Consider the following 21,108-nt stretch of genomic DNA (forward strand, 5'->3'; position numbering starts at 1 on the left):
TATTGATGGGGGTTTCCTTACGTGTTCCATCAGTTAAGCCAATTGTTCCTTCTTGGGATCTTCCTATAGTGCTCCTGGCATCACAAACCATCAGTTTGAAAGTTTCCCTGATATAAACAATACAAACCTGACCCATAAAGGCTGGGGGGGGGGACTGGCTCCCCTATCAAATGTAACCCTTACATTTAAGAATTTTCCCAGATAAATTCATTTTGCAACTAGGACTGGGTGTTCATACTTAGCTAATGTCATCTTTTCACTTAGAGCATGATACAACACCTTTTTTTCTAAATAGATATCTATGAGGTTTTTAAACTTTTCATTTTTCACTTTCTAGATTGATCCAGTGCAAACTATTATGGTTGGGACAGTCAATTTCGAAGTAGAGGGCTCCGGTGCCATTTGGTAACATTTATTCTGTAGAAATACCATATACATACTATAGGAAAGTGGTATTATGCAATGAGGCTACTTAGGCTTCACTATGTAGTACCCTCATGTTACCCAAAACTGGGTCCTTTGGATTCACACAAATAAATCCCTAGCTCAGTCTTGGTAGTGTGGTACAGAGCAGGCAGGCTTTACGAGAGGTACTTTTCAGAGTGCCAATATTTTATTTATAATTTATAATTTTAGACACCAGAAAGGAAAACAATCAGATCAGTATAACTGGAGTTTGGGATTTTTTAAAGAAAAACTAGTTAGTGCATTTAAAAGTTGCAAAACGATAATGTTGAAGTCAATGGGAAAAAGCACTAGTGGCAATCGGTCACTTGCAGCTCGAGTTCAGTGAACATACTGAGGGTAAATGTGATGCAGGACCCTGGACCAGAGTTCAACAGTCTATTGAATGTTAACCTGCCACAGGACTCCTGTGCAAAGTTGTCCTGACAGTCTCTGGTGCTGAAAATGGGAGCCGCTGGACAGTGCTGGTGAGGAAAGGGATGTAAGCCCTCAAGATCGGCATCACTTAGGGGGCAGGTTAATGATGCTGAATGATTCTCTCAAGGCACTGTGTCAAACAAAGATAGTGGTATCCCGACTAGCCACCAACAAGCCTTGGTAGTACCACACACAGCTTTTACTTACTTCAACAATCCACAGTCGGGGGGGAATTACCCTCTTGAAACTTGCTGGAGATCAGGACAACATTTTCCACAATGCACTAGGCTACTTATGTTTGCAGAGGGGCCCAATGGCCAGAGATTCTTTCGTTTTGGGAATGCAATTTGCCAGAGGGGATGCAGATAACTAGTACCTCTATTCCAAGGGACGGAGGTCTGGAGTTGTCTTTGGTTTCTAGAGTGGTTCCTCTTTCCTTTGGAGACAATCTCTGGTCCAGGATGAGTTGTGGTCATTCAGTTGTAGGGTGGGTGACACAGGTGCAGAGTATTGCGCCTTTGCTTTGTGCAGATCCTGAAGTCATATTTCTGGGTCTCTTCTTTGCCCTTTATTGCAATTCAAGCAGAACTGAGGTTGTTAGGGGCATTAGGAGTGTGGCTGCAATCATCCAATAGGCTACTAGCCCCAGTGGGTAATCAACCCCTTAGGTGACCCCATCTTGGGATGAGTGCCACCTTTTCTTCTCAAAATCCTCTATTCTACAACTTTTAAGAATGACAGAAACCTTCCTCTGCTGTACAGACCAGGCAGACCACCCTAGGGGTGTGGCTAGCCTTATCGGGTGTACCTTTCTCGACTACCTAAGTTTCTCACCTGCATGGGTGAAAATGTGCCTGGGGCAGGACTTGACCTTTCCCTCATGTGAGAGGACACCTCTTTTTGCATGGTTAGACCCCACGTTTTGTCTGATGTTGATGTGTTGTAGAAATTGGTAGTGCCAAGGGCCCCTGCTAAACAGGTTCCCTGGGCCAGAGCTCTTTTCCTAAATCTGTGGTGTTGATTGGCACAATTGGATACACTCTTAATTATGCCCATAAGTCCCTACTAAATCGGTACCCCAGTACCCAGGGCAAGAGATAGTAAGAGTAGACCCCTGAGGGCAGCAGCACTGATTGTGCCACCCCAGGGGTCCTGCACCCAGATGCACCCACCACTGCCATTGGAGGCTGAGTGTACTGGGGGCAAACCTAAAAAGACAAACTTGACATGGCACAGCCTCTGTGTTCCCTGCCCACCCTACACTGTATATATTATGGGTAAGTCACCCCTCTGGCAGGTCTTCCAGCCCTAAGGCAGGGTGCACCATATTAGGTATGAGGGCATAGCTGCATGAGCAATATGCCCACACTGTGTCCTTGACAGGCCAAAAACATAGGCCCTCATTGTGACATCGGCGTAAATCCCACTTACCATCACGCTGACGGCCACCATATTACTGTGGCGGCGGTGGCTATCCGTTCACCATATTATGACACACACACCAATCCAACAGAATTCAGCAACAGACACAAATCCACCAGTCCAAAGGCCAGTGATAAAGTGGCGGTCCCAAAAACCCACACTGTTACACCAACAGAACAACGCCCATCATATTATGACCCACGAATCACCACGGTGGACATTCAATGGCAATAAACTATTGGTGGTATATACCACAGTGCTCACAATGGACACTCACAGACAAAACACCACCACATTGGACAATTCAAACACCACGTTCATACACTCAACCACTATAAAACACACACCCACATTACCCGCAACCCTTTATGACTACAAAGCATTGCCACCAGACAGACCACTGACACAACTAGAGACACACACTACTCACACCTACACACCACTCACGCACTCCACATCACACACCCCAACACATTACCCAACACACCCTCACCAACACACCACACATAACACCCATGGCAAAAAAAGACACCCCTGTTTCACAGAGGAAGAGCTAAGAGTCATGGTGGAAGAAATTGTCAGGGTAGAGCCACAGTTATTTTGAGCACAGGTGCAGCAGATATCAATAGCAAGGAAGATGAAGCTTTGGCAGAGAATCGTGGACAGGGTCAACGACGTGGGACAGCACCCCAGAACTAGGGATGACATAAGGAAGAGGTGGAACAACCTACGTGGGAAGGTACGTTCCAGAGCAGCAAGACACCAGCTCACTATCTAGAGGACAGGCAGTGGACCCCCAGCACCTCCCCCACAACTCACAGCATGGGAGTAGCAAGTCTTGGCAATACTGCATCCTGAGGGCCTGGCCAGTGTCAGAGGAGGACTGGATTTTGGTAAGTCAACTCTCTAGTATTATAACCCCCTGTTAGACTTTTCATCCTTGGCGTGGTCTCCCTTAACTTTTTGCCTCTGTTCCCCAGGTTGTTGATGTGTGCTGGACTCTTATTTTATTGTGTTTGTTACTCTGGGCACTTTACCACTGCTAACCAGTGCTAAAGTGCAAGTGCTCCTGTTTAAAATATGTACGTAATTGGTTCTCCATGATTGGCATATTTGTTTTACTGTTAAGTCCCTAGTAAAGTGCACTAGAGGTGCCCAGGGCCTGTAAATCAAATGCTACTAGTGGGCCTGCAGCATTGGTTGTGCCACCCACATAAGTAGCTCTGTAATCATGTCTCAGACCTGCCACTGCAGTGTCTGTGTGTGTATTTTTACACTGTAAATTCGACTTGGCAAGTGTACCCACTTGCCAGGCCTAAACCTTCCCTTTTCTTACATGTAAGGCACCACTAAGGTAGGCCCTAGGTAGCCCCAAGGGCAGGGTGCAGTGTATGGATAAGGTAGGACATATAGTAATGTGGTTTAGATGTCCTGACAGTGAAATACTGCTAAATTTGTTTTTCACTGTTGCAAGGACTGTCTCTCTCATAGGATAATATGGGGACTACCTTTAAATATGATTAAAGCGTAGATTCCCCTAGAGAGTAGATGGACATGTGGAGTTTGGGGTCCCTGAGCTCACAATTTAAAAATACATCTTTTAGTAAAGTTGATTTTAAGATTGTGCGTTTGAAAATGCCACTTTTAGAAAGTGAGCATTTTCTTGCTTAAACCATTCTGTGACTCTGCCTTGTTTGTGGATTCCCTGTCTGGGTCAGTTGACAGTTGGGTTGTTTTTCACCTCACACCAGACAGTGACACAAAGGGAGCTGGGGTGTAACCTGCATTTCCTGATTAGCCATCTCTGCTAGGAGGGAGGGGTGGAGTGGTCACTCTCATCTGAAAGGACTGTGCCTGCCTCTAACAATGCCGGCTCCAACCCCCTGGTGTGTGTCTGAGGCCTTGCCTGGGCAAGGCAGGATTTCACAAGTAGGTGTGAGTCCCCTTTGAAGAAAGGTGACTTCAAAGACTAAAATGGGTATAAGAAGGGCACCCAAATCTACAGACTTTAGAAACACTTCTGGAATCAAGAGGAACCTCTGCCTGGAGAAGAGCTGTTAGCTGAGGAGGAAGTGCTGCCCTGCCTGTGCTTTGTGGAGCTTTCCTGCAGTGCTGCTTCTGCCAGGGTAAGAGGGCAAAGACTGGACTTTGGGTGCCTTCCATCTTGAGAAGAAATCTCCAAGGGCTTGATCTAGAGCTTGCCTCCTGTTGTTTGAAGTCTCAGGGACAGCAAAGACTTCTCTCTGCCAGCACCTGGAGCCTCTGGAGAGACTCCTACTCTGCCCTGTGGTGCCCATCCAGTTCCTGGGACCCTGAAAGGAGAAGCTGGCAGCCTAAAGACAAGAAAATCCACGCACAGAGCGCCGTGTGGGGAAAAGATCGACGCGAATCCGATCGGCAGCTGAAAAACGACGCGCCGCCAGCTCCGCGGCTGAGAAACGACGCTCGCAGGAAACGCGACCGAAGAATCGACGCACGGAGCAGGAGAAACGACGCGCAGCATCGCTGACGGAGGCTGGGAGATCGCAACCTGCGCGGCTGGATCGTCAACTCATCGTGCGGCTGGATTTTTGACTCGAGTTATTTTCGACGCACGCCCGCCCGTGCGGGGTTATTTTTGACGCACACCAGGTACATTTTCACTCTAGCAGCGCTAGTGTGCTTTTAAAACTACTTAAAGACTCTTTTTGATTTTTAATTAATAACTTGACTTGTGTATGGTGGGTTTTTGTCGTTTTGGTCTTCTTTTGTTTAGATAAATATTTCCTATTTTTCTAAACCTGTGTTGTGTCATTTTGTAGTGTTTTCATTGAGTTACTGTGTGTGTTGGTACAAATACTTTACGCCTAGCACTCTGAGGTTAAGCCTACTGCTCTGCCAAGCTACCAAGGGGGTAAGCAGGGGTTAGCTGAGGGTGATTCTCTTTTACCCTGACTAGTGTGAGGGTCTTTGCTTGAACAGGGGGTAACCTGACTGTCAACCAAGGACCCCATTTCTAACACCCCCCTACCTGCATGCCAGCACATACCCTCACCCTCACTCCCATCACTCCACTACATCCCACACACTCCACCATCACATCTCACTTATCCCAATGCCAAGCCCTGCATGCTGTACCAATGCATTAACACCCCTCACAGCCCTGCATGGACACTCTTCACTAAAGCATGCACACCATAGAGAACTCACAATCCCACCATACACTAACATACACAAGTGAAAGCTGCAGGGCAAATCCAACCATAGTGGGAAAGCCAGGGATGTACCATATGTCAGACACATAAACCATAACACATCATTTAGATCCCCATAGGTAACCCAGCCAATGTCAGCGGAGAGGAGGTGCCAGCTCTATCCAGTCCCCCAACAGAAGAGGCCCACAGTGATGACATTAACTCTGGTTTTCAGGGATCTGGATGACCTACCTGGCCCACCAGGGACCACTGGACAGCCGGTTACCAAAGCCCAGTCACACACCACCACAGAGCCTCCCCCATCTGGAAACACCATCACAGCACCCACCCAGCGTACCCACACCTCTGGCCCCAGGACACGTCAATCAGCAGTGTGTCAACATCTACAGGGACCTCAGGCCACACCTCGCCCCCCAAGACAATCAGGGACCTGGGGTCATTGGCAGTGGGCACACGGTTCAGGGGACAGAGGCACAGACCAACAGGGAAACTGGGAGGACTGCTGTGCACCAGGGGCAGGAAAGGCCTAGGGAACCGACTATCAAGGAGGCACTCTCCGAGATCCTGGGAGACTACCAACATTCCCAGGACACGATATGCCAGATCCTGGATAAGGTGCAGGAGAACAGGCGGCTGCAGGAGGGACAGTACCAGGGGATCAGGGAGGACTTGCAGGCCATCAACAACACCCTGGTCTCAATAGCAGGGGTGCTGGCACACATGGCCAACATTATGAGGGAGGCAACAGCACAGCAGTGGGCCTCAGACATCTGAACAGCTGTCCACTTCCGCTGCCGCTAGTGGCCAGGAGGCCCGCCATAGGACTCCCAGGCCACCAGGACCCCTCCCCCTGCAGAAGGTGAACCACCCTGCAAACATTCCCTGTGATCCAGACAGAAGCCAGAGACACTTGCAAAGACCCCTGCCAGGAAATGAGACTCTCCTGATTGTCACCCTTGTGTCCCACACAGTCATCTTGACCACCTTGAACTGCCATTGCTCCTCTTCCTAAATACCCTTGGACAATGCACCTGTGCCACACATAGACTGGAACAATACCCTAAACTTTCCTCCATCATCACCCCATCCCATTGCACTTCCCCCTATATGTTAGCACTTCAATAAACACCTTTTGAAAAAAATCCATTTGGTGTATGTCACATGTATCAAATATGTATTCTTTGAAACAGGTACAAACGTTGCAAAATAACTGTACATAGAATGAGCATAGCTTAATGACCTGTAGCTGGTTGTAGTGATCACACCAGGAGAATACTTTTCAAGTCACCAACATCTGCAAAATGAATTGCCAGAGGGAATAGTAAGTGAGCATAAAAGTGGGAAATATCAGCCTGCCATTGCCACACAGATTACAACCAAAGTCATTGAAATGTAAAGTTACACTGTCCTACCTGTGTGTCATTGGAAGTATTGTCATATAACTGATGTTCTGTTGTCCTCATCCTCACTGTCCACAGGGTCTACTGCTGTCACATGACCATCTCCAGTCTCCTTCTCCTGCAGAAAAGTGGCATGGCATCTGAGGGCCAGGTTGTGCAACATGCAGATGCCACTACTATCTGGCAGACCTTCTCGGGTGAGTAGCACAGATGGAGGCACCAGAACCTGGCCTTCAGGAGACCAAAGGTTCTTTCAATTATCCTTCTGGTTCACCCATGTACCTCATTATAATGTTCTTCTGCCCTTGTCCTGGCACTCCTCACAGGGGTGGTTTGGGTAACCAGAGTCACATTCACTATTGAGTGACAACATTTAGCAACACACTATCCTATATGGCCCACACCATACCCATACACTAACATATTTTGGGTAGGAACCAGGGCTCACTGATTAGAAACACCCTGTGCCTCTGTAGTTTGGTCATCACATCTGGGATGCTGCTATTCCTCAGGACAGAGGCATCATGCACCGACCCAGGATACTTAGCATTGACGTGGGAGATGAACTTGTCCACCAAGCAAACCATCTGAACATTCTTGGAGTAGAAACTCTTACGATTTCTGAACACCTGTTTATTCTGCCGGGGGTGGGGGGCGGGGGGACAAATGCAATATGTGTACCATCAATCACCCCACTTATATTGGGGATATGTCCCATTGCATAAAACTCAGCCTTCACTGTGGCCAAATCCTCACCCTGGGGGAAAACAATGTAGCTGCACATGTGTTTTATCAGGCCAGACAACACTCTTTTCAGCACTATTAAGAACATTGGCTGTGACATTCCTGCCTCCAAGCCCACTGTCACTTGGAAAAGGATCAGTTGTCAGGAAATGGAGTACAGATGGCACTTGCACAAGAGGGGGGGTCACAGTGGGATGACGGATAGCAGATATCAGGTCAGGCTCCAATTGGGCACACAGCTCTGTGATTGTGGCCCTGTCAAGTCTATAGGTGAGGATAATGTGCCTGTCCTCCAGTGTTGCCAAGTCCACCAGGGGTCTGTACACAGGGGTCTGTCTCCATCTCATATTCACCCGCAGCGGTAGGTATCTAGGGGACACAAGAGTGAGGAGGCTGTCACAAACTGAACATTGTAGCCACAAAATGGGTTTTCGATCTGTAAACTTGTATTGGGTCAGTGTGATTTGCAGCATGTATCCATAGGGCTGCCCCCCCATGAAATGGCATCCGCCTGTCCTGTATGAAGGGATAGATGGAAGGGAGGTAATTCCACTGATGTTGTGCGCCGTGGCAGGAGACGGTCGGGAACCGCCGTGCAACTCCTCATTGGTTAATATTGTGCCCTATGGGTTAAAGTACCCAATAGTGATCTATGTCAGCGGTGACGGTATGCACTGCCACATACGTGAGCGCCATTTTCTATCAAATTCCTCTCTTGCTACCTGACCTTCCATAGGAGAGGACCTACACTGCATGTGCTGCTGTAACCTGTGTCTGGAACCTACCATGGCCTGTGTGACCGGGGAAATGGCCCCTGCCTTCACTGCTGAGGAGTTGAAAAGACTGGTGGATTAGGAATGCATGGAGTTGTGTGTGTGATGGCCTCGTGTAAGGGGGTGGGTGGATGTCCTCTTTGCGGTGTACACGTTGTGTGCTGGGCTATGTGTGTGCCAATGATGATGAAAACGGGTATGGTGGGCCATATGTGTAACTGGCTGGACTGTTTGTCTAAAGGTGTTTCACTGTGTGTATTGCCTCTGCATGGCAGCGCCCATCAAAAGAAGGGTGCCATCGCCAAGGAGGTGCGGACCCTGGGGTCTATGGCAGGTGGAGCACCCACTGTTGCAAACTGTGGGAGGACCTGAGACGCTGGGCACGGAAGACGGCGGAGGCCCTGCTGGGGATGGCCGCCCAATGAGGAAGGGATGCCCATCAAACCATGACCTCCCGATGGCTCACCTACTGGCGGTGGCCTATCCAGAGCTAGATGGTCGCTTGAGGGCATCACAGCAGCCACAAGGGGGTGAGTACAGTGGCTATCATTACAACTTACGGCTGGTGGTGTGGTATCGGTTGGTGGATGTGTGTTAGTGGGTGCCTCTAGGCCAGGCCTGACATAACAGCGTAGGTCCTCTGGTGGCTAGAGTTCTGAAGGGATAACCCTGCCTACCTAGCTTGTAAAAATCTACTACTGGTCAGGGCTGCGTGGGTCCCGGTGTGCTGCAGTTGGTGGGGTGTGCTCCTCCTCGTGCCTTGGTGGCTAATGATATCAGTGGCGGTGCGATGCTTAGTGCGTAGTCAGAAAGTGAACGAAGTATGCCTCCAGTTGTTCTGCCATACCTGTAGAATCACAATAATGTCATCTATGTAAAATATCCAGGGAATTGCATATTGTTGACCCCAGGCACACTCTCTCATACCAGCCCATAAGAGGGACCAAATGTTTAAATGAAATAAAAGTTTGGCACGACACAGCTGTATATTAATCAAATGGAGAATGAGTTGTATCACAAGACTTTGTATAACAATTGATGAGACAAATGTCTATCTGTGTTTATATTGGAAGTATTGTACTACATCTCTTTAAGGCATATTTTTGGATGCTGTTAAATTAAAGAGGGCTGTTATTTTTCCTTTGAATGATAATGCTGAAGTTTTTTATGGATTTGTCGATACTGGTTAAAGACTATGCACACAACAAACATTTTCATACACGAAAAAGTTACATCACCGATGTTAGATTCGCCCATCTTGAACTCTCCATCAACCCCATATCGGTATGTGGTCACGCAGGCTCTGAGACCCAGGCCTGAAGGCTAATGACTGACAGGTCACAGGTGGGGTAACACATAGCTGACAGCGAAACACACAAACATGCAGACTTAGAACAGATCCAACAAAGAGGCAGCAATACTACAATGGGCCTTGGGGATTGGACACAGAGATTGAACCCAGTAAAGCACACATGGCCAGAGGGATGTGTCCATTCCCAAAACACCATAAAGTTAGATGCCACACATAGTTAAGTACACTTAGCCAATCAGGACATAGCACACATAGTACACGCAGTGACCACGTGCTCCTTGGTCAGACATCTAGACACGTACTTGCTGGCATACATTGTTTCCACACTAGTTCGAGGTCAACATGCTTTCCTATCTAGAACTTTATCTAAGACTCTATGATAAATATTTGCTTTTTATGACTTTATAGAACCAAGAGAAATGTATAAAAACTGCATCAATTCAATGTGCTATGAGAGACAGTCCTCTGACCCCAGTTCTGTAACTTCTTTCCCAGCCATAATGTTTAATTCAACAAATGGCATCCTGTTTTTCCAGATGCCTCTTGTCTTTTGTTTAAGGTAAATTCTCATTCGAGCAACATTTTTGTGAGCCTGATTCGGGCTGACTGGTTCTACCGACCAGTCTGCGACCAAAGGAAGGGGATTCCACCCAGACAGATTCACATTTGTACAACAAGAAAGGTGAGCAGATGCTGCAATTGATTGGAAGTTCTGTTGAATCAGTGGGGTGGAGGTCTGTCTGAAACTGTCTTCACAAGGGCAAGAGACTACATCAGAGCCTTAGTTCTGGCATATGGCATTTGGCAAACTAGGAAAAAAGCATACTCTATGGAAGTCACTTTCTTGATTGTCGGCATTGGAAAGGGTGATCGCTTGGACTGTTGGGTGTAACAAGCTGGAATGATTGACCCAGGGGTTTTTGAATTGCTGGCCGCTTGAACTACTGGGTGTGACATAGATGGTATGTGTAAGGCTCTGGGTGTGACATAGGGCCAGCTCTCTGTTTTAAGAGGTGCCTTCACTTGGACCACTGAGCATGATGCAGTCGGTACACATAGGCTCTGGGTGTAATATAGGGCTCACATCTCAATCTTACTAGGCTATCCCAACTTTCCAAGTGCCACCACTTTCTTAACACTGGAGGTATTTGAAAGAAGTGAGAGGTGTGCTTGGCTTGGACTGCTGGGCATGACACAGGTGGCATGCAGGACCCGTGGGTGTGACATAGGGGGAATTCAGATGTTAAAGCACCAGAACAATTGGGATCCAGGAGATTAGGTACAGCTGTGTTTTGCAAAGAAGAGTCTATGGTCATTGAAGCAGGTAACTTAACTTTCAGCATAAATCATTGCAATTATTTCCCCTAAAATGGTATTCACAAGATTATTAGGCTGTCCTAGTCCCGCACAGTGCAGAGCTTTCCTTGGTCACAGGATAACGTGTGCTAGTAGTGAGCATGGATAAAGTATTGTGGGTGTTCCATTTCCCTGATTTTTTGGGGCCTAGTAATCATCTCCACTGCCAGTTAAATGCTGAATGTTGTGTTTTTGTCAATTTTTAATGTTTAAATGAAGATATTGTTGATTCACACACATTGTTGTTTGATGCCAAAGTATGGCTCACAATTTTGTCGCCAAATAGCAGACTGCCGTGGACTAACAATTGCACTTTTCCTATGGGTTGTGAACCTTTATACATGTGTTTGTTTAATGTTTAGCAGTAGCCAAGCCCCATACAATGCTACTATTGCCATAGAATGGGCCACATGGTCGACAGATGCTAACTAAGGGCACACCATGTGCAGAGGTCAATGAGACTATGCACCACAGAACTCCCAGTCACAGAATCAGGCCCAGAGAAATGTAAAGACTGCAACAGGGGTCAGGTGGTTGGACCAGTGCATGCCATTAGCATCCACAGCCAAAGGTTGAGGCCCATCATGGACAGGGGCCACAGCAATGGCAGGGAGGGGTAGCCATTTGGGGAAGCAATGCAGGCACAGAACCCAAATGCGCAGTAAGTGTTAGTACCCTCTGTAAAAGTATACATTTCGAACCCACCTTAAACATTCACTGCAGAAGAATTCAAAGTAAATGGCAAACGGGAATACCATGAGGAATTTCAATCTCTAGTTGTACTTGAGGACATTCAGGATTGTTGTGTGTCTGACGACCAGGTGACCTCGCTAGAGTCTGCCATCTAGGGCTGCTGTGTGCCTGCCTATCGAGAACCCTCACTGAAATTCATCAATTAGGGTGCCTGCTGGAACCTAGGCCCCAATCTGCTGCTGGTCCCACAGGGCAGGGATAGTCAGCTACACCCAGGGGAGAGGGCAGTCTAATGGAGAGGGGTAGAGTGGCTCCCCAACCACCACTCATAAGGCAGACACACCAGGTCCTGGAACCCACAAACAAATGGGATGGGCTTCTATTACCAAGCCAATATGTCCTCATTGCCGGTCTGTAGTGAAGACCAAAATGTCTTTGTCATGTAGTCCCAACAGCAATAGTGCCTTCAACAGCCCCCAGCCAAATGGCGGCCCAATTTTTGTTCCAAAACAAAGCTGTCCTCCAATGTCGGGAGCCAGGCCTCCTGTATGCTCGGAGTAGCGAGACAACACAACTGCATGAGCTCTCACGGCGCACCAGATGGCATCTAGTCAATAGAAATGAGATTCACCAGGACATCCAGCCACTCTAGTCCATTCCCATAATGCGGGTAGAACTCTGACGAGATCACGGCCTCCTTCCAGATTCTCCATATTTCAATGTCTTTCACTTCCTCCTTACCCTCAGCAGCCAGGAACAGTAGGCCCAAAAAGGTATGATCTGAGGGAGAGAAGGGAGAGGAGTCTAAAACATTAAATTACAGCTCCGAGCAGAGTAGAACGCAGAAGTAAGCTCTCCCCAGCAACAGACTTAGCAGTAGGGCAGCAAGCAAGGCCTCACACTACTTGAAGAGGGCAGCGATACCAATATTGTGTTCCACAAATCAGAGACATAAGGGCCACGGAACTACACTCTGACCCCCATCAGTACACTACAATAAGATTCAGTAGCCTGGGGGAAAAGCTCAAGAGCCAAATGAAGAAGCCCAAAGCTACTCCAAATAAAGTATTGAGAAGAAGGGCATAGTTGGGACACCTGGTGTCACTTGGTAAGGTCACATAGCCTGATACATGCTGAAACCAGAGGGGTGCACATGTGACCTCAGGGCATGTTGTGATCACCGATAAAAGTTCAATGTCAGACACCTCCTCTTCTACATCTCTCCACACTTGTGGGCTAGAAATGGTGCCCCGTTCCAATGACTCCCCCCATGTGAACACTAGGGTGCTGAAGGGCTTACAGAGCAGCACTAAAAAAATAAAATATATATTTCACCTGTTATGCGAGACTCACCCCATAAAACACACAGTTCAACCATATACTCGAATAAGCCTGCAGAGGGGTGAGGCTCAACGATGTGTAAAAATTAAATGCTTATAAATAACCCGTTTTTTCAAGAATCGGGTATTTCAATTTCCACCACCTTCTGGTGCATCACCAAAATTCCTGGAAAAGACAAAAATACTTATCAATTGATTGGTGACATACAGATATTGCAATGTTTTTTTTCTTTTATAACGACCAAACACAGCTCTTGCCCAACAGGTATGCAGTCAGGCCATTAAGTGCACCACCTCTCCAGTGAACCATCACCTTCTCAGCTGCTGCACCAGAATTCCCAGCCGGATCAAGAGCCACAGCACAGTAAGGGATCCCATACCACACCTTGCCCCAAAGACTTTTCTGAACAGCTGGTTTAACCCCGTCACTGAGAAAACCACAAAATCTCAGCCGGAACCACCTCCAGAACTACAATGATGCCTGTGTTATGTGTCTTCATGCATTTATACCTTCTCTGGGTATTAGAGAATGCTATCACATCTGTGCATTTCCTACAAACAGTCTGATCTAATGAAGTCTATTTGAGAATTGTCACGCTTGCACAGGGACCTCACTCACATCACCTTTAATTACACTGCACCCAACACTAGCATCCACATGCACTACACAGAGCTCTTTTACACAACATATTGTATCAACACATGACCACCATGGGCTCTAAGACATCAGCTGGGTCATGTTATGTCTGTTTGCTGATAACACATGCAGTAGGCGGAGATGATTGTACTTATCCCAAGAGACTGTGCCAACACCCACTGAGGAAGGAAACAACACTGTTGCTCTGAGGAGAAGAACTGCTGATTATTTTGGCTGGGCTCAGTACAAGGACATAGCTGAGGAGTTCAGACTGCTCACTGATGCTCAAGTATCAGAGGGATGGTCTGCACCATTGTCATACACAAAGAAGTTCTAGGTGGTTAGCACCTTACAGTTCGCACATCAAGTTCCAATCATATAAGTAACCATTACAACAAATTAATTGGTATGTTGACAAATATCATAGGTGCCAACCCGATGTCACACCCAACCACCGCGGGTGTGGAGATACTAGTTGGTGAAGCCAAACAGAACTGAACAGAATTAGATATACACCAGGGCACACCACAGTAGTCCAAATCGTATCATCCAAAGTGAAGGAATAAGTTCAAAGTTCGAGAATTTGTACAATAGTCAATTGAGATTTATTCTTGCATTAACAGAGGTAAATCCAAGCAGTCTGATAGATCCAAAACAGCCGACACGTGTTTCATCACATTTGACTTTTTCAAGGCCGCAAAGCAGAAAATTAGCACATAGTAGTAATGGTCACGAATAATCCATGAAGTCCAAGGAGAGATTGAGTAATAGAGATGTAGCACCCATAGTGCTAGCAGAATTAATTTCAATAACGAAACAACGTACACCAACTGCATGACACGAAGATCACGTAATAGGCGTATCATGGCCTTATTTCACATTATACCCTATGAAAACCAACTGTGACTTCGTTATTGAAATGAATTCAGACTGATTGGATTTACCTCTGTTAATGCAAAAATAACTTGGATGATACAACTTGGACTACTGTGGTGTGCCCTGGTGTATATCTAATTATGGTCTATACAATTCTTCTCCTTGCAGACAAAAACAAGAGGCCGCTGGTTGCACATAACACTGTTGGAGATGCTCAAAGTGATGAATGGTACTGAGATTGGCCTTAATGCCATCAAAGTAGAGCTAAGAGACGTTTGCTTCATGGTAATGCAACCTCAGTATGGTTTGAACATGAACATAGCAATTGAGGGTGGGGGTGTGTGCCAAGATTGGTGCATCCTGCTGCAATTTTATACCTGGTAAAGATATGGACAATGGAAGTTTGATACTTGCCATGCAAGCATTGCACCAACTGCAGAGAGTCACTCGTGAGAAGGGAGTTGCCCGTGTGCAGGAGTGGTTCACAAACTGATTCTCCTGGCTCCACCGGTGGCTGACCTGTTTGTGCACATCATTAGTGTCCGTTTTCATCATGTTATTGTTTTTGTGTGATTTACTACAATTAGGGGTTTCCTGCTATAAAAACGCAAGTCCCCATACTGGGTAGAAGACAAGTAGCGAGGGAGGTTGGAAAACAAGGTATCAACACTGTGACTGTCATAACTTGTGGTCTTGATGGTGTAGTTGAAAAATTCAACTGGGGATTGTTGGTACTGGACTGGGTAAAGAAAATGTGCACAACAAACATTTTCATACAAGATCGAAGTTGCACCACCGCTGTTAGATTCCCCTGTCATGAACTCTCCACCAACCCCACATATGTATGTAGCCAGGCATGCCCTGAGACCGAGGCCTGAAGGCTAATGATTTACAGGTCACTGGTGGGGTAGCACTTTGCTGAAAGCCAAACATGCAAACCTAGAACAGATCACACAGATAGGTAGCAATATTAAAATGGTCCCCGGAGATTGGCCCCAATAAAGCACACATGACCAGAGGGATGCGTGCATTCCCAAAACATCATAAAGTTAGATGTCTCATATAGTGAGGTTCACTTAGTCCATCAGCACATAGCACACAGAGCACACGCAGTGACCATGCGCCTCTTAGGCCAGACAGCTGGACACGTACTCGCTGGCCTACATTGCATCCATGCAAGGACTAAGCCCACTAGCTTCCCTAGCTAGAATTGTATCTAAGACTCTGTGATGAATGTTGGCTTTTTATTACATGATTGCACCCAGAGAAATGAACAAAACACACATCAATTCAATGGCCTATGAGAGACAGTCCTCAGAACCCCCTGTTCTGTAACTGCTCTTCCAGCTTTAATGTTTAAGTAAGCAAACCATTTCCTGTTTTGCCAAACACCTCTTGTCTTTTGTTTTTTAAGGTAAGTTCTTATTTGCAACTGATTTAATGATCTAATCATATTGTAGCATAGAAATTAGGTTGGTTTTATTCTATTTGCAGTCCTGAAGAATTTCAATAGTCAGCGTTGACTGTTTTGTTGTATCTTTATTCAAGTATAACTGTGGCTTGATTATATAAAAATTCTGTCTTTCCTTAATTGTGAACCAGGACTATTTCCGCAAAGATTTGCAATTGTACTTGTGACAGCTGGGTATGGGTAAATGAGCACCTAAATTGAAGATTAACAAAAGGGATTAATCTCGGTGTTTGCAGATTCTTTCCCTATTTTAAGGGTCGAGTGTGTGCAAGTGCTCTGGACCATGTTTTAATCTCTATTTGGACTTCTAGCCACGCCCATGTCACTCCCGTCACTTTCATTAGTTCATGGACTTGCCATTTAAAAATCGATTGATTCCATTTGTGGAAGGCATGCATACGTCAGGCCTTTTCCAGTGTTTAGCCCTCCTCAAGCGCACCGGTAAACTTCTGAAACCATATGAGGCTTGGTGTTTTCAGCTAGTTTCTGGCCTACTATATCTTTTCGTTTCCTGTGCAGTGTGATCTTGATCCTGTTACATGGAAATTGCACTTTTGCTGGTAACATGGATAATTGCACTTTTGCTAATAAATTTCACTGCGAGCAAACTTCTGTTTCCTTTTCTGTGTCTTCTTCACACTCATGGCAACCATCGGCTCGCATATGTGAAATTGTTTTATTTTTTATTATTAGTTTATGTGGCAAGAAAAGTCCAGTTAGGAGCTTAGAACGCTAATAGCTCTAACGTGAGCAAACGCGAGAGACTTTGCATCGCAAATGCTTGTTTTATTATCATCTTTGGCCAAACCTGTCCACATTGTGCCCTCAAATGAACCTGCATACCATGTGCATGGCTATCATAGTTAAGATTTTTTATGTGTTGACGTTTATCAAAACTACAATTTGGGATATGCTGCATAATCCCTGTAGTTCTCTTATATTTACTTCCCAGTAAAACACAGCACCATATGTGAAGTAACGTTTCCTCAGAGAATTACTGTTCTTCTGGGTTTTTCGTATTGTAAAACGTTCCTCTTGCACATAATTGAGCTTCGGGGAATGTGAGCATCTTATAAAACCTGCTGTGCAGAGAGAAGAATATTTAATGCAACAATAATCTTGTCAATATTTCTCAACATTAGATACAAACGTTGCAATAGTATTGCAGTTTTTCTACATAAAGATTTTGAAACAAATTTCAAAACATATTTTTCGGGTCATGGTTTTGCAGTTGATAGATTTTTTTATTTATTTTCTATTTGCTTGGGATGTTAAGAAAAAAAAAACTACTTCTTCAGTTCAAAGTTGCGTGCACTAATCTGACAACTGTAAGTAATCTGATAAGGCCTTTTTTTCAGTAACTCGTTTACAACAAAATAATCATTAACCTAGCACTATGTAGATCTAAAGGAACACAGAATCTAAAAATGTTTTGCATGAAATATATGAAGAATCATCATTGGCTAATATCCTGTTCGTTGTTCGGTTAGAAAAGTATTGATTGACGAAATGTACAAAAACAAAATTCAAATCAAAGTTAGAAACATGAAGTAAGCCATCAGATTTCAGACCTAAAACGTAGCTTTCTGTCAGATGTATTATTCGTATAATACAAGAAAGGCAGCAATAGTATCGAAGAACGTTGGCTTGATCAGCGGGAGGAGTAAATAGGAGTCAGACTTTATACCTGCTAATTCCTCATTTGTGACGCGGCGTTATATTATGTCACGCAGTTGGACCACCTCCAGACAAGTGGGGAGGGGATATTCGCTTGCTGACACTACTCAAGACCAAGCTGATTGCCAACAAAGTCTACATATATAACTGAAAAATCGCTCATTTGCATATTACAATGTACAATTACAGAGCCAAGAGGGGCGTTTAGGCTGTGGCAAACAGGCAGTTATCCTATCAGAGGGTGCCATGGCTTCAGCTCACCTGTTGGAGGATTGAGTGCCATATTTAGAGACACTTGTCTTGACGAAAGGATTCTCGAGCAATAGCCTGTGCACTAGTTGCCCTAAATGTTTAAGAGTTTGCCAAGGTGGCGCCATCACTATTCCACTTCCTCTGCACACTCTTCTGTCTTCTTCCAGGGCATAACACTGAAAAACATAAGGAGTTTTCTTTCTGTACACGAAGACCATTGGTGACCTTCTTGATCAGCATCGCCTGCCTCGCATAACAGTACAGTTTAGGGGAATCTGGCAAAAAAGAGGTCGCAGCGACCTGTGAAAATTGTTGATTAAAATAGTTTGAAAATAACTCGTAGAGAAATGTCAATTAAATGTTGTGGTAACATGAACATAAGAAGCCTGCACACATGCATCACAATGGTTTAGAGATAGTAAATAATTTAACTATAGAAACTGTACAATGTTCCACTACAGGCCCAGATGTTGATGGTCGTGTTCTCAAGAAACCTATAAAGTACAATATACATCACCTAATTTCACAGAAACATTGCTCAAGGTGCAGAAGATTATCATTTTTCAGCTGACGTACTCATAATGATTAAATATCTAAAGAGTGGAACTCTGCATTCTCAACCTGACCAATATTGTACAATGAGGACTGATGCTAGGCAGCAGAGTCCCATGTTTGTAGCGTTTACTATTACTGTGTGTAGAGATGCAGTATACACTAACATAAACGTAAGACATTTATTGTTCAAACATAAGCCATTTAAAAAAAAAAAAAAAAATCACAAAAATGTATATAAAGTGTGAGCAAGTAGATCCTTATGTATGCTGGAATAAATTATTTAGTGCTAACGCGCAATCCTTATTGAGCTTTCCGAAGCAGTTTGAAAACAGAGAAACCTAGTTTTGTCCGGCATATGCACGAGACCGCAATGGTTCAGCAAAGCTATTGGGACTAACTAGTTGCTTGAAATAATGGTGACAAAGTGCAAGGGTGTCTGACTGAAATGTGAAAGCGCAGTATTCTTTTTTGGGTCGAGCCTAGACAGCGCTTGCGCTGTCCGGTGATGATCTATTGTATGTACTATGTGGAGTTTAACTCCTCCCATCAGCTTGGATTTGTCTACTTGTTTGTCTTTAAAAATCCTTGCTTGCCAGTGGTTAATTTGCCTTCTCGGTCCTTCCTTTTTGCAAGAGGTTCACACCACTGGAGTATAGCCCCAGGACTTGCTGGCTTCCGCTTTCCCCTACTTAACTTTCTGTTCAGGAACTTTTTTTTTTAATTCCAACTCGTGTTTCCCTGGTTGAGCGTGTTTCCTTCAAAGTGATGTTGAAAACATTGCTTATGTAGGCATGCATAACACTTGCAATTTAAAAGTATAGATAAGAACGTACATGCTGCCTTTAAAATGCCCCAAATGCACGTTATCAAAATTTTAAAAAGTTAGTGTTTACCTTTTCAGTTGGTTTCCTGCTCGTGTTATTATTTTCCAGCTTGTTTTTCGAGTTTGGCTCTGCAACTGGGACTCTATCAACATGTCACTTTTCTTTTACTGTGAAGAGCATTCTCGCTCTGAAATTTACACCGGATTTTGAAACAGCCCTGAACTGCATCTGGCTGCCTTCCCCTTTCCAGTCTCAGAAAGGTAATGATAAATGGCTCTGTGTCTGTTTCCAAAATGGCAGTGTGTCGCTTTTACTTGAATTTTCATTTTCAGAACTCCGCTTCAAGTCTATCAGCCAAGCTGACTGTTTTCTTTCCCTACCAGAGATAATTTTCTGTTTCATTACTTTCCTGCTTGTTTTCCGAAGTGCGATCCATAACACTGCTTGGTTCAGGTTGGTTAGTTTGCTGCTCGTGTTCTCTTTTGTCAGTGGCAATTTTTTTTATTTATCACTTTTCAGCTTTTTTTTTTTAATTAGCAAGAGCATTTACACTCCGATATTTGAGAAACGTGTTTTCCTTCAAAGTGAAGTTTTTATGTTTTATTAAGTGCAAACACGACATAACATTAAAATATGGTTGCAGTTTAGCAAACACGAGAGACACCCTGCATTTTCATTCACAAAGTGTGTGCAAATAGAACGGCAGCGTCTCTTTCCCTCGTTAGCTAAACTGCTGCAGTATTTTCATGCTTTCATGTTTTTTTATGCTTTACTACAAAGTTTGTGCAAATTTATTAAATTTTACACAATTATGAGTGCATTTATGCAATTTAAAAGGTTGTGTGTCTCTTTTAAAAATGTTTGTAGGGTAATATGCTTTAGGGGAATCTAAAAGGTAGTCTATCTTTTCCTTCTAATTTGCAAAACAAAAAAAAAGAAAAGAAAACAGAAGCAGTTTTATTTATACTCTTAAAGGACGTTTCCCTCTAAGAAACACTTAACTATTTACTTTACAAAGACTAAAATATACATACAAAAAATGTGGTTTATTAGCTTCACCAAACTTAGCTCAATGGGAAGCTTCCCATCCTGTAACTGCGGACAATCCAGTAAAGGTTTACATTCCCAAATAAAACCTGTATGCAGAGAGCGATAGAAATCTTTATAGCTATGGGTCTGCTTTCACAACTGAACCAGAAACTTTTCAGCTCTCCTCCACCACACCTCCCTCCTTGTCACACCCTCTCACTGCCAATACAATAATGTGTCAACGCTTACCAAACAGCCTGCACGCTGACAGCCTGTTTCTCTTCCCCAATGAAAAATAATTGACCCAACCAATGTGCCTACACAATCGCTTTCCAACTTCAAAAAATGATTTATAATAGAAACAAATTGCATACACAATAACACATATGCAACATTTTGGACATATTTATCTAACCATCTCATCAGAATGCAACATTTGCAATATAAATACAAAGCAACAAAGTCACAAGCACGCTGTCCCTAATATGCTGCACAAGCATATTACCAATAAGCATAATAAAGCTATAGCGGATACTCTGCAGGAGAAGGATTGGCTGAGAGAGCCAAAATGTGCTGCCTCCTCTTGGCAGTATGGATAATGGATCTGCTCACTCTCCGCCCCAGTCCAGAGTACACACACAGTGTTTAGTCTTTCACAACTTTAAATGTTT

Source organism: Pleurodeles waltl, chromosome 2_1 (genome assembly GCF_031143425.1).
Source record: "Pleurodeles waltl isolate 20211129_DDA chromosome 2_1, aPleWal1.hap1.20221129, whole genome shotgun sequence".
Classification (NCBI taxonomy): Eukaryota; Metazoa; Chordata; class Amphibia; order Caudata; family Salamandridae; genus Pleurodeles; species Pleurodeles waltl.